The following is a 13,917-nucleotide window of genomic DNA, read 5'->3' on the forward strand; positions in this document are numbered from 1 at the left end:
GTGTGAGAGGAGCTTATCTCAAACAGTGTGGAAAGTGAGGACCAACTCCCAAGATGGTCTTTCATTTGCACAGGCACACTATGGCATGTATGCACACACATTGCACACAGGAGCACAAGCTTGCTTTTTTCCCAAAGGAAAATGGAGGAGGAGTCTATCAGGGGGAGAGAGTAGGTAGAGAAGAGGGCTTGGGAAGATTTGAGGGAAGGGAAACTGCAGTTGGGATATAATGTATGAGAAAAGAATAAATAAACATATTAAAATAGAATTAGTTCAAATATAACAAATTCCTAAGTAATTAATCATTTTAACATACTTAATATATACTTTAACAAGATACTCAAACTACAGCTGCAAAATGTTCTTAGAGGCTCACATTGCTAAGTTGTACTGTTATGAGTAGCAGAGTAGCCTTTGGTAAGAAGCAGTCACTCATACCATGAGATTTTTAGGGAAGTATTAAGATAAGTCTGAGCCCACAAAAGCCCTTACTACATCACTGCTGGAAATGTTCCTGGGGTTGGGGAATCACGGTTTAAACATCAACTATATCAGATAAAGGTCCTGTGTCTTGACCAGCTTTGAAATATGTGGCAAAGGAGACTCAACATCAAGAAGAAAAAGAACTTCCATTGAAAATGAACCAAATACGGAAATGTTCAAGAATGCTAAAGTTAGCCTCAGTCTCACAAGGATGAGATCTTGGTATATAGAGAAATGCACCAAAAGTAAGGGCTAGAGGTATTCTGCAGTGTATAATATCCAGGAGGTGGCTTACTATGAAGTGTTAACACATAACCAGGAGTAGAAAGACATCTACAGGGGTCTTGGTATTGAGAGAAGACCTGGGAGTGTGCTGTGGATTAATCCTTCTGTTTTCTGCGTGAATATATGTGCTATGGTTGGTTTAGTAAACAAGCTGACTAGCCAAATCGATGAACAGGATAAAGTTAGGCAGGAAACTGAGGATGATAGGATGAGGAAGAGTGGAGTCAGAGGAGTTGCCAAGAAGATGGAGAACGAGTTACACACACAAAATGGGACAGAGGAAGCCACAAGCCTATGGGTAGCACATAGATGGATAGAAATCGGTTAAGTTGTAAGAGCTGGTTAGTAACAAGCCAGAGCTATTGGTTGAGCAGTTGTAAATAATATTAAGCCTCTAGAGTGGTTATTTGGAAACTGGTAGGTGGGAGAGTAATGCCTAACTGCAGGAGTGTGCACTAGAACCCAAGCAAGGTATCTGACAGAGTCAAGCATGTAGAAGATGTCTATTCAGGATGGATGTTCCACGAGGAGGTTTTTTGCTTGTTTTGTTATTTTTGAATATTAATTTATTTCTGTTAACTTTGTTTTTATTTATTCTTTGTGTCTTTTACATCATGCATCTCCATCCATTCATCTCCCCATCCCTTCATGTGCACCCTTTGCCCTTGCAACCCTCCCCCCTCCAAAGTAAAATAAAATAAAATTTAAGAGAAAATAATCTCATACTGGAAGCTGTAGTGTGACACAGTGAGTTGTGCAGTAAACCCTTTTAACCATTATATCTTTACTAACAAGTGTTCATTGCAGAGTCATTGATCTGGTTTGAGACTTCTGGTTTCAGTTCCACTACTGACACGGGGTCCTCACTGGGACTAGTCTTGGTCATCCTGCTGTTGCCCCATGTCATGGAGATCCTGTAACTTTGAGTTGCCCCTTCACATGTTCCCATAGCGCATATACTGGGTGGATGATGGCATGGGTCAACCCATAACCCTGGTTCTGGACCTGGGTAGTTACAGGGTTAATTAGTCTGCCAGTTCTCCCTTGTCCTCACCACCTGGGTGAGCTCTCCAGCATTGCCCTGGCTAGTTCACCCCTTGCAGTGATGAGCAAGGAGCAGAGCCAATTCTCCTGCGTTCATGCACTCAGGGTTGGCTCTCCTACACCTACACTATCAGGGCCAGCTCTACTGTGTTGTCCAGGTGAGGTGCAGGGTTCCTCTCCTGAGTGCTGCAGCTGGTGAGGTCAAGGCCAGCTCTCCCACTCTATGTCACAGGCAGCTAAATGGGGAGAACATCTCTCCCCACCCATACCACCAAATGGCAGACAAAGAGTGGGGACCGGATACCCCATGCTCACTTTCTACAGGCAGCCCACCAGCATCCCTGTCAGTATAGTCAGCTTTACTTTGCTACCCAGGCAGGGTTCAGAGCCTACTTTCCTGAGTGATGCAACTGGTAGAGTGGAGGGTCAACTCCTTGCCTACCTCAGATGGTAAGGATAACATGGGGTAGAGCATCTTTCCCTTGCCCTCACCACTACACGGCAGACAAGGGGCCATCAAGCCCATTCCACTTGAGGAGGTCTTAAGGGGCATGTCTGTGTATAAGGTGCAGAAACACAACCAAGCATAGAAGGACTCCACACAAAATAGTACTAAGACTCTAAAGCAGACTGAAAAGGATGAGCATGAAAAGAGGTGTCCCCAAGTGAGATTTTGGAACCTGAGCAGAAGGAGGAAGGCAGTGGCCTGATGGAATATCTGGCATTGAGACCTACAAACAGGGAGAAGAGAATTTCCCCACATGACTGGGATGGGGCATCCTGTCAGTAATCAGCTGTCAGAACCTAGGAGGGGTTGGAGTGCCATGGACCATGGACAGTACAGCAGCATTGACAGAGGGACAGGTTAACTAAGTCAATATACCAAAGGTAATAGGAAGCTACTTTCCCCCTGGTGAGTAAAGATCTATAAACATAAGGAGAGAAGGGAAGTGAATCCCATGATGCTGGAAGAGAACTGGACAAAGAGCTGGTTTGGAAACAGGATTTTCAATCTGTAGGTATAAATGCTTTTGTTTGTGCTTATGGATTTGTGCACAGTACCATGCCATGGTTTAGATGTCACGTCTGTGTTCTATACTTCAGCTGGAGAACAACACTTTAACAAACCATAAAAGGCAGACTCATTGGTTTGGCATCTAAATATCATAATCTGATAACAGGAACCGTGGATCTCTGGCAATCCAATTCCAGAATGGATCCATTGAGTAAACTGTTTCAGAAAAGATGTGTCCAAATAATTAGGGAATATGTTAAAATGATAGAACTACATGGAAGGAGATTTTACTAACTTTTAAGCCAATTTCTTCCTTGACAAGTCATGGTAGTAACTGCAAATTTGTAACTATGGTAGCTAAAAACAGAAAATGCAATGTTAGAAATTACCAAATACAAAGAAAAAAGTGATTCTTAGAAACCAACCACACAATAAGCAACAAAAGTATCTTTTAACAAACACTACTGAAAATAATATAAGAAAGAAGAAAAATGGGTAAGGAAACAAAACCCTTATGGGTGTAATTTCAAACATAGTAGAGATTTAAACACACTTAAGAGAATCCTTTGAAATTAATGGCAATGAATTTACAAGGTAGCTGTATAAGTTCACAGGAAAGTATAATTATTATTTGTTAGAGATAATTATATGGAATTATTAGGTAGGTATAGCATGGCTAGAACTGGCTGGTAGGAAATGATTTTTTATACACAGCAAAACCGTGCATTTCATAGTATCAGTGTTTCACTGAGCCTTTGAAGAATATATTATTCTTATCTTACATGTGCAAATAGAATGAGAGCAAGATCAATTCTTGAAGAATACAAATATAATATACTCTTGATGCTTAAATCAGGCACAGACACTACAAGAATAAAATAAAGGACTAATATCATTATGACTATAAAGCACAAAAATCTAAATAAAACACAAGAAAAACAGAAAAGTAAATTGTAAAAGAATAAAGCAGATTATGAAGCACTTTGCTATAATAATCTACATATGCACAGGGTCTACATATAGAGGGCATGTGATGGGTTATTAAGAGAAGTGTGCAATGATATTACACGGCAACACAGTAATGCAGCTCTTCATCCTGGTGGGCTACAGGAAGAAAACATGCACAGTCATCTCAAAGACTGTGGGAAAGCTATTATTCAGTTTAATGCCCTTCTGATAAAGTCCTCAGTCAGTTACTAATGGAAAAGTGCTGCTATCTCTAGCAAATTTCATCTGCATCAAATTGCACTAATTATCACACTATTAAGTTCTTCTCGAGCCAGTGGTGAGGCAAAGATGCTAAGATCACATCTAGTCAACCTTTTCCTGGTTTTCCTTTCTAAGTGAATTATAAGGAAAAGGAATAGAGCATGAAAAAGAGGCGCTTTTTTCAAATAAAGAAAATCAAAGGAAAAATCTGAAACTAAGCCTTACAGTAAAATAAGACCTTTTATAAGCATCCCTGCAATTGATCAATAAGCATAGGAAAAACAACAACCTATCACTTAAAGCAATCTCTTTTCGAATGTATGGTGAAATGTTATCAACAAAGTGGCAAGATATTTGACTATAAATCAAACAAAAGACCATAAAAATGGAGACATATAAAAAATAAAACTGCAGGTTCCTAGAGAACACCAGGCAGGCTGTGAATCCAGACAATGAACATCAGATGGAGTCTATTCGTTCCCATCCTACTGCTTATGTTGGCAGTTCCTACAACAGTCCCAATGCACTTTTTCATGGACACATAACAATGATTGCATATTGAAAAGTAAAGTTTCAACAATAGCCAAAAACAGTTTTAAAGAATAAACAAGGGCCCAGCATGAGGGTGTACACCTTTAATCCTAGAACTTGGGAAGCACAGGCAGGCATATCTCTGTGAGTTTGAATTCGCCCTGATCCTTACAAAGTGAGTTCCAGGACAGTCAAGGTACACGTGAGAGTCTGCCTCAAGATAAATAAATGAATAGATAGATAAACAAATAAAATTAAGAACAGATAAAGATATGGGATTTAGTTTTTCGAAGAAGTCAATACATTAAGTAATATATGCGTTGTGTTGATCTGGGGAGAAAAGTTTCAATGCAGCATAACTGAGAGGGTACAGACAAGGCAGACATGTATAAGAATTTAGCATATAGACGAGGCATGGGCTTACACTGGGTAAAGCCTGGAGTAGAGCCACTCTGTTCCCTTTATGCAAAGCAATTAAATGGAATTCTTATTTTAGAGCATAGCGTCTCCAAATTAACTTAGGGGATTAAAAGGGGATATTAAAATCCTTTACTTTCATTGAAAAGTATTTAATAGAGTTTCTTTATAAACTGTGACGGCAGAGTATCTGTTTGCTCAAAGTACAGCAGGCAAAAACATACAAATCGGACCACATGAAAATTTTGCCATGCCAACATAGTGAAAGTGATGGGTGAGCAGACCCCGAAAGAAAAAAATGACAATGAGAACACAGGATTTGCACACATCTTGTAATAGCACATAATTTGAAAATAACCCTCGACATCTATGAGAAAATCACAATCAGTTATGGAGGGAAATGGTAAAAGATCCCACGCCATTCACAGAAAAGTAGTTTGAAGCTGTGACTATTACAAGATATCAGGAAAATGCAATTCATACATGCTTTGACACTGTGTCTCATAGCAACTGGTTTGGGAAAATATATTTAAGTATAAAATATTGAAAGTTGATGAATATGTAGAAATACAAAAGCATTACCTCCTTTGGAGAATAATATGGCAATACCTAATAAATAGCAAATACTCTGTATTTTCAAATGTATAGTGAAATGTTATCAACAAAGTGGCAAGATATTTGACAATAAGTCAAACAGAAGACCAGAAAAATGGAGACATATAAAAAATAAACTGCAGGTTCCTTTATTTCTGGATTGTACAAGAAAATCATTACACATGTGTATCAGCTGTTTACACAATAGCTACCCTTGAAGCCATGGTTAGAATATCTACAAGAATGGAATTTATGCATCAAGTAAATCTATTCACACATAAAGAATAATAATAAAACAACATACAGCAGTTAAAATGTGCAAGTTATCTACATTGCCCTTTACAATAGCCACAAACAACATAAAATACCTTAGGGTAACGCTAACCAAACAAGTGAAAGACCTGTATGACAAAAACTTTGAGTCTTTAAAAAAGAAATTAAAGAAGACACCAGAAAATGGAAAGATCTCCCACGCTCTTGGATATGTCGGATCAACAGAGTAAAAATGGAAATCTTACTGAAAGCAATATACCAATTTAACACGATCCCCATTAAAATCCCAGCACAATTGTTCACAGAACTTGAAAGAACAATTCTCAACTTTATATGGACAAACAAGAGACCCAGATAACGAAAACAACCCTGTTAAATAAGACAACATCCAGAGGCATCACCATCCCTGACTTCAAGCAGTATTACAGAGCTATAGTCCTGAAAACAGCTTGGTATTGGCACAAGAATAGACAGGTAGACAAGGGAATCAAATTTAATATCCCAACAGTAGCCCATACATGTATGAACACCTGATCTTTGACAAAGAAGCTAAAATTATACAATGAAAAAAAGAAAGCATCTTCAACAAATGGTGCTGGCATAACTGGAGATTGACATGTAGAAGACTGCAGATAGAAACATGTGTATCGCCATGCACAAAACTTAAGTCCAAATGGATCAAAGACCCCAACACAAATCCAGCCACACTGAACCTGTTAGAAGAGAAAGTGGGAGGCACCCTTGAACGAATTGGTATAGGGGACCACTTTCTGAACATAACTCCAGTAGCACAGACACTAAGATCGACAACTAATAAATGGGACTTCCTGAAACTGAGAAGCTTCTGTAAGGCAAACGACACAGTCAGCAAGACAAAAAGGCAACTCACAGAATAGGAAAAAATATTCACTAACCCCACATCTGACAGATGGCTGATCTCCAAAATTTACAAAGAACTCAAGAAGCAAGTGTCAAAAACATCAAAGCATCCAATCAAAATTGGGGTACAGAACTAAATAGAAAATTCTCAGTAGAGGAAATAAAATGGCTGAGAGGCACTTGAGAAAGTGCTAAACATTCCTAGCCATCTGGGAAATTCAAAACAAAACTCTGAGATACCATCTTACTCCTGTCAAAATGGCTACAATCAAAATCTCCAATGACAGTTTATGCTGGGGAGGATTTGGAGAAAGGGGAACACTCCTTCAATGTTGGTGGGGATGCTGACTCATTCAGCCACTTTGGAAATCAGTATGGGAGATTCCTCAGGAAAATGAGAATTAGTCTACCACAAGACCCAGGAATTCCACTTTTAGATATATACCCAAAAGATGCGTATTCATACCACAAGGATGTCTGTTCCACTATGTTTATAGCAGTATTATTTGTAATAGCCAGAACCTGGAAGCAAACTAGATGCCACTCAGCTGAAGAGTGGATAGAGAAAATATGGTACATTTACACAATGGAGTATTATTCAGTGGAAAAAAACCAATGGAATCTTGAAATTTACAGGCAAATGGATGGCACTAGAAGAATCCATCCTGAGTGAGGTAACCCAGTCACAAAAAGAGAAACATGGTATGTACTCACTCATATATAGATTTTGGACATGAATCAGGGGAGTGCCAGCATACAATCCCACTTCCAGAGAGTCTGGGAAACAGAACCTTCATCCTGAGACTGATGGAAGCAGAGGATGACACCCGCAGCTAAACACTGAACTGAACTCCTGGAATCCAGTGACGGAAAGGGAGAACTGATGAGCAAAGGAGTTAAGACTGGGCTGGTTTAACCCACAGAAACAATTGACCTGAACAAGGGGGGCTCTTGGACCCTAGATTAATGGCTGTGTGGAAAGCATGGGACTGACCCAGACCCCCTGAATGTGGGTGTCAGTTAGGAGGCCTAGGTAATCTATGAATCTATAGGGCCTTGGGTAGTGTTTATCCCTGGTGTACAAATATACTTTGAATGTTCATCCCACAATGAGGGATGCTCTCTCAGCCTGGACTCTTGAGGGAGGGCCTAGGCCCTGCCCTGGATGAAATGACAGACTCTGGAGATTCACCATGGAGGGTCTCACCCTCCCTGGGGATCAGAGTGGGGGTTGGGTAGGGGTCTGGGGGGCCTGGTGGGGAGGGTGGGAGAGGAAGGGAGGGAGAGGGAGCTGGGATTGCCATGTGAAGCAAGCTTGTTTCTAACTCAAAAATAAATAAATAAATAAAGATAGAGAGATAGATAGATAGATAGATAGATAGATAGATAGATAGATAGATAGATGATAGATAGATAAAATGCACAAGTTAAAGGGGAACTTTTCTATACTCAGTAATCAAATATGGATGGGGGAAATCTCGCAAGGCCTCAGCCCTAGATGAAGAGCTACAGGCAATCAGTGGCTGATGAGAGAGAAAGAAGGAGAGAGAGAGAGAGAGAGAGAGAGAGAGAGAGAGAGAGAGAGAGAGAGAGAGAGAGAAAGGAGAGAGGAAGAGAGAGATGAGGAGAGACAGAGAGAAGGAAACAGTGAGAGAGAATGAGAATCAGCCTTCTGTAGGGACAAACCCCCTGATAGGTCATCTAATCTCATATGGCCAGTCCTAAATATATGTATCAATAAGCAACACTATATAGATCCACTCGGCTTGTGTGTATGTGTGTACAAGTATGTGAATGACAAATGCGAATAGCAATTGCAAAAGGAACAGTCTTGGATTTGCAAAGGAATAGGAGGCATAGAAGAAATTGGAGAGGGAAAGAGAAGGGTGGAATTGATGTAAATACAGAACTCAAGTCTAAAATTCACAGATACATATTTTTTTAAAAACACCATTAATGAAATAAAAGGAAGGCAAATGTGGTTATAGGCATATTGTGCTATTTTCATAAAACCACCACACAGTTTGGAGATATGCGCTTTGTCCTGGACTGGCAGCATAGAAAAAAATGCTTGATAGTAGTAGTTTGGAAGAAGGGATGTGACAACTTTAAGAATGAGGCTTAATTGACAGGATCACTTTTAGCTTAAATGTTGAACTTCCTTAATAGTTCAAAACAGTTCCTAGATTTCATAAAAATCTAGGCAAGGAGTGCAAACATCTACAACATACAGAGATGAAAGGCTAACTAGGCTGATTTGACTATCACTTGGTATACACGTACATCCAATTAGCACATTGTGCTTAACAAATGCACACAATGGCTACATGGAAAAACAAAACTTAAAACCTGCAAGAAAAATTGTATTTCATAAAATATAAATCTTATCATAGCTAAGTATCTTATTGTCTTGAGCATTGATTACCGGGCTATGAGGATCTTAAGATTATATTTGTAATTCTTCACTTATTCCCATGCTTACTAAACTCAGGAAAATGTATGACTGCTATCCTCTCACTTTATCCTTTACTCTGTACTGGTTGATATTGTGCATACTGATGAAGGCTCGGTGTATTTCCTTTGGAGACTCCTTATTAATTCACAACTAAATCGCCAATTTTGGAGTCACTGTATGAAATCAATAAATAGCAGGTATCCAGAGACTATAGTCATGAAGAAATTAGTTTCCCAAGAAAGTAGCCATGGTGAAAAGAAATCAATTTGAATCCCAGTCTATAATACCTCCCAAGGATCTAAATATTGTCTGTTATAATGGAAGTCCCAAATGAAAGTGATACAGGGTCCATATGCAGAAGGCCAGGCATTATCTTGGCAGTATGTGACTGGAAGTATTATTACGATTAAAGAGTAAAGTAACTATTACTGACTCATAGCTCATTACTCTACTAAATGATAACAAATTGGAAGTCTTGTGGCAAATGACAAACATTTGCTTTGAGGGAAATACACACTATTATCTCATTTTGTTGATCTTATTCTTCAGGTAGACAGCTCCAATTACTGAGTTTGGCCCTGATAGTTTGCATCATGTTAAGCCAAGTAAAACAGACATAGGCTAGATAAACTGACCTTTTTATACTGTGGTATATTCACATATTTTTATAATGTCTAAGAGTGATACCAGCTATATTGTTCACTGAAGAAGATGTATGTGAACCAAGGGCTGAGATAAGCAGGAAATACTTTTCATTTGACCTGAGATGCTGGGAACATATCAGCATCAGCAAATGGTCCTGAAAGCCAGGTAAGTTGCTGGATCTATGGCTATTCAGGGGGTAGGATATACCTACTGACCCCTGATCTTCAGGAATAGCAATGTCTGAGATTCCAGTCTTGACAGAACTGATGGGAAAGAGCTTTGTAATTAAAAAAAAAAGATGGGGGAGGAATAATAATCAATGAGAGAGAAAAGAAGAATACCTATAAATAAATGAATAAACCAATAAATATGGAGTGTTAATTCATCATATTGAGTGATAAAAGCATTTATGTATTTTCACGTCTGATAAAACTGTTGTGGAAAAGACTTGTGCACCTTGAATTTCTCCAGGATAATTTGTTGGGAACTCATTAGCAGTTAGTCCTCAAGAGCTAATCTTATCTTTAAGGTCTTTCTTAATGTGCTTCTATCTCTTTCCATCATTGGTAATTTCGCAACATTGAAATGGAGATTGCAGGACTTAGGGTCAATGGGGTATTTGTTAGAAGAACTAGGGAAAACATAGTAATTAAGGCAATGTGGCAGTTCAATTAAATGGAGCTTCAATTAAAAGAAACCTTTAGGACAAAGTTGTTTCTCTGATTTGTGGCACTCAATGGCTTCAGCCTTTGCAACAGGGTTAGTCAAACTTGAACTGCTGTCCTCAGCATCTACCTTCATGCAGTTTAGCATGTATTTCAAGACTTCAGGACCAGTTACATAAACCTACAAGTGTTATTCACTCCAGAACATGGAAGTCTCCATCTGTAAATAATGCCTATTTTGGGTTATTTTATTTTGTTTCATTTTATTTTTTATTAAAGGTATATTTTTGTTTTGTGTGTCTTAGTGTTTTGTGTGCATGTTTGTATGTACACCATGTGTGTGCAGTACTGGCAGAGGCCAGAAGATGGCAACAGAAAGCCTGGACCTGGAATTACATGTAATAGTGAGTTTCCACTTGGGTGCTGAGAACTTAACCTGGATCCTCTTCAAGAATAGTATGTGTCCTTAACCACTGGGCTATATCTCCAGCTCCTCATTTTATTTTCGAAATTATTTGATCTCAATTGCATATCTTTTCATTTCTTCAAATCATACTCTGGTATTTCTGCAGAAATAGGAACAAACAAGTATACTAATGATTTTCTAGCCATAACTGACAAAAGCTGCATGAAGAAAGAAAACTTTCTCTTTTCCAATGTTACTAAATCCAAGATTTCCAGTGAAAAAGAAAAAAAACCTCCACACTGAAACACCATGCAAAAAAAAAAAAAAACCTTGAAGTGCATGCAGGGCACAATCCCCACCAGCCATTAGCATTGCAAATCTCATAACTGCGCATCCTGTTTTCCACTGGTGATTATTTCCACAGTGACACAAAGTCCCTAGGATGGTTGATGGCAGGCAGGTGCAGTGACTAACCAGCTGAGCATTGGCATTAAGAAGCAGACTGCCACCTGGTCGATCCAATCCAAATTCACCCTGAAGACAAACCAAGCAACTGGACTATATACAGCACCAATTTGACATTATGGCAATGGAATCAACTTTGGCACAGAGTGATCTGGGATTTCTTTATGTTGTTCGAGCTCATTTGTCATTCCAGCATTCTCTAATCAATGTCCCTTTTCCTTTGCTCCCCTCAACCCCAATCAACAAGTTGTATTATTTTAAACAATTTATCTAGAGAAAAGAAGAGGGTTGTTTCTGTTAGATGTTAATGAGCAATTCGTTCTGTCAAGAAAAACTAACACAAACAAGCCTGAAGTACAGTGTCTGCTTGCTAATGATCAGTGCCCTTGGGCTCCGTGCAGCTATGCCCAATAAAAGACTATACAAGCCCCAAAGCTCACTATTAGTTTGAAATAGTTCCAGCCTCAGGGTCTATGGCCATGCTCAGATGTTAGGAACACACTGTGCCATGTCTTTCTCCCTTTCCCCACTTAAGCCAGGCTTTTGACTGGGCTTTTGACTCTAGACTCTCCTACACCTGTAGGCCTGGAGCCTACTCCACATCTTGTCATATCTCTCCCCTCACCATGTGTTCCCCCTCTTTTTTAAACCTACATAAAATTAAGTCTTTCTCTCTGGTCAGTGACCCCATTTCTGAGGTTCACCAATTGACATGCACACAGCTGGGGACTTGAGTCATTTTATTGGCCTGCAAAGCTGGCTACAGAAGGTCACCACCTTGTCAGTCATTTGCTGCTTTCATGTCCAAGAACCCACGAAGTCTGCCATTTGTTTCATAATGATGTACACACCTAAATGTAAATGGTTTCATAGACCTCCAAGGGGTTTATGTGAAATCCTTCCCAACTCTAACTCATATTGTTACCACCCAGGTTCTCAAGAGAGTAACAGAAAAGTCAAATATTGGAAATCACTTATAACTTAGGCAATATTAACTTATAAAATGTCTTCTTTTCTGCTATAATGAGCATGGACACATACAAAACTGAAGACTTTTATCTTTTTCTCCCTGATTTATATATTATCCTACCTATTAATATTTTTATCAACCTAAAACATAATTAGCTAGCAAGTCTGTGCTTTTGCTTGCCAAGCATTCTTTTTTTTTTTTTTAAGTTGCGTCTACTGAAAGCCTGTTTTGGGTTTGAGTTTTCTCATCACATTGCTACTTTTCCAAAATCTGCCCTAGATGTCATGACCTTGAACTAAACATCTGTTCGCTGCCATGTTTAAGTTGCATTTAAAATAGTTTGTTTTTGTTTAGAGCAAGTGGCTCATTGAGACAACTTTTCTGAAGAAATGCTTGGACATGAAATGCCAAGTGAAGATCCGTATTAGAGAAGAAAGCAAGAGTGAAACAAGCATTTTTCCCTCATCCAACTTAAAAACATGCTGAATGATAAGGTGAAAGAGTGAAGGCTAGGAGACAAAAACAGAGAAAGAATTCTTCTCTTTGGGTGAAGGTAACTGTGGAAAGTGAAGGAATGGAGGCAGGGCATCTTAATGATTTCTTTATGAAGCTCTTTCTGGTTAGCTTTAACATAACTGAGACTGATGTTGACCCCATCATACAGACTTACAGACATTCTCTGTTTACCCCCTAAGTTTCTCCAAAGAACTCGAAGGTAAGAAATATACGTAGTTCGTCATTGGTCAACCTACAAATGACAACTTCGAAAGACTACTGAAGATGGAGGTGACTCACACAAAACTACAAAGGACCCAGCTGTTGAGAGAAGAATCTTCCAGCAATCTGTTTATCCTCATTGAGGCATTTAGAATAAGTCACAAAGGAAATTAATTCTACTACCAACAGCACAAAGTTATAAAGGGTTCATCTGTGAAAACTTCTTGTAAGTTCCCTTTAAAAATACTTGTTTTGTTTGCCTTAGTCGTTTCTGTTTCCCCTTTGTTATAACAAAGTACTTGAGCAAAGGCAATTTGAAGAAGGAAGCAAGGGAGACTCACAGTTCAAGGGTTCAGTTCATCATAACAGGAAGTCATCTCATGAAGCTTAAGAGGGCTGGTCACATTGTATCTGCAGCCAGGAAGCAGAGTGATGGAAGCTGGTGCTCAGCTCACTTTCTCCCTCATATGCTGTTCACTTTCCAAGCTCCCGGAAGGCTGCTGCTCTCATTAGGGTGGGTTGTACCATATCAGTTGGTGCAATCAAGATAAACCTCACAGATATCCATAGGATTGACCTAATCTAGGTAAGCCCTCACAGGTACTGCTAGGGGCTTGTCCTCTTGGTAGCTCTTGATCTCAAGTTGACAATGGCGATTGGCCATGCCAATGCTTACTCTATGTGGGCCTCTCTTCACTCTAAAAATATTTTAGAGTAAAATGTTCAGGAGTAAGGAGCAGCATGAAGTAGGATTGAGTCCTTACATGCTACTCTCCTCTGGAGAACAGTAGCTAAGAAGGTGAGACTAGGAATGTTGAAGATGCAAAACGAACTAAAGAAAGTGATAATGAATGTCACATGAGG

Source organism: Mesocricetus auratus, unplaced genomic scaffold, assembly GCF_017639785.1.
Source record: "Mesocricetus auratus isolate SY011 unplaced genomic scaffold, BCM_Maur_2.0 Super-Scaffold_100010, whole genome shotgun sequence".
NCBI lineage: Eukaryota > Metazoa > Chordata > Mammalia > Rodentia > Cricetidae > Mesocricetus > Mesocricetus auratus.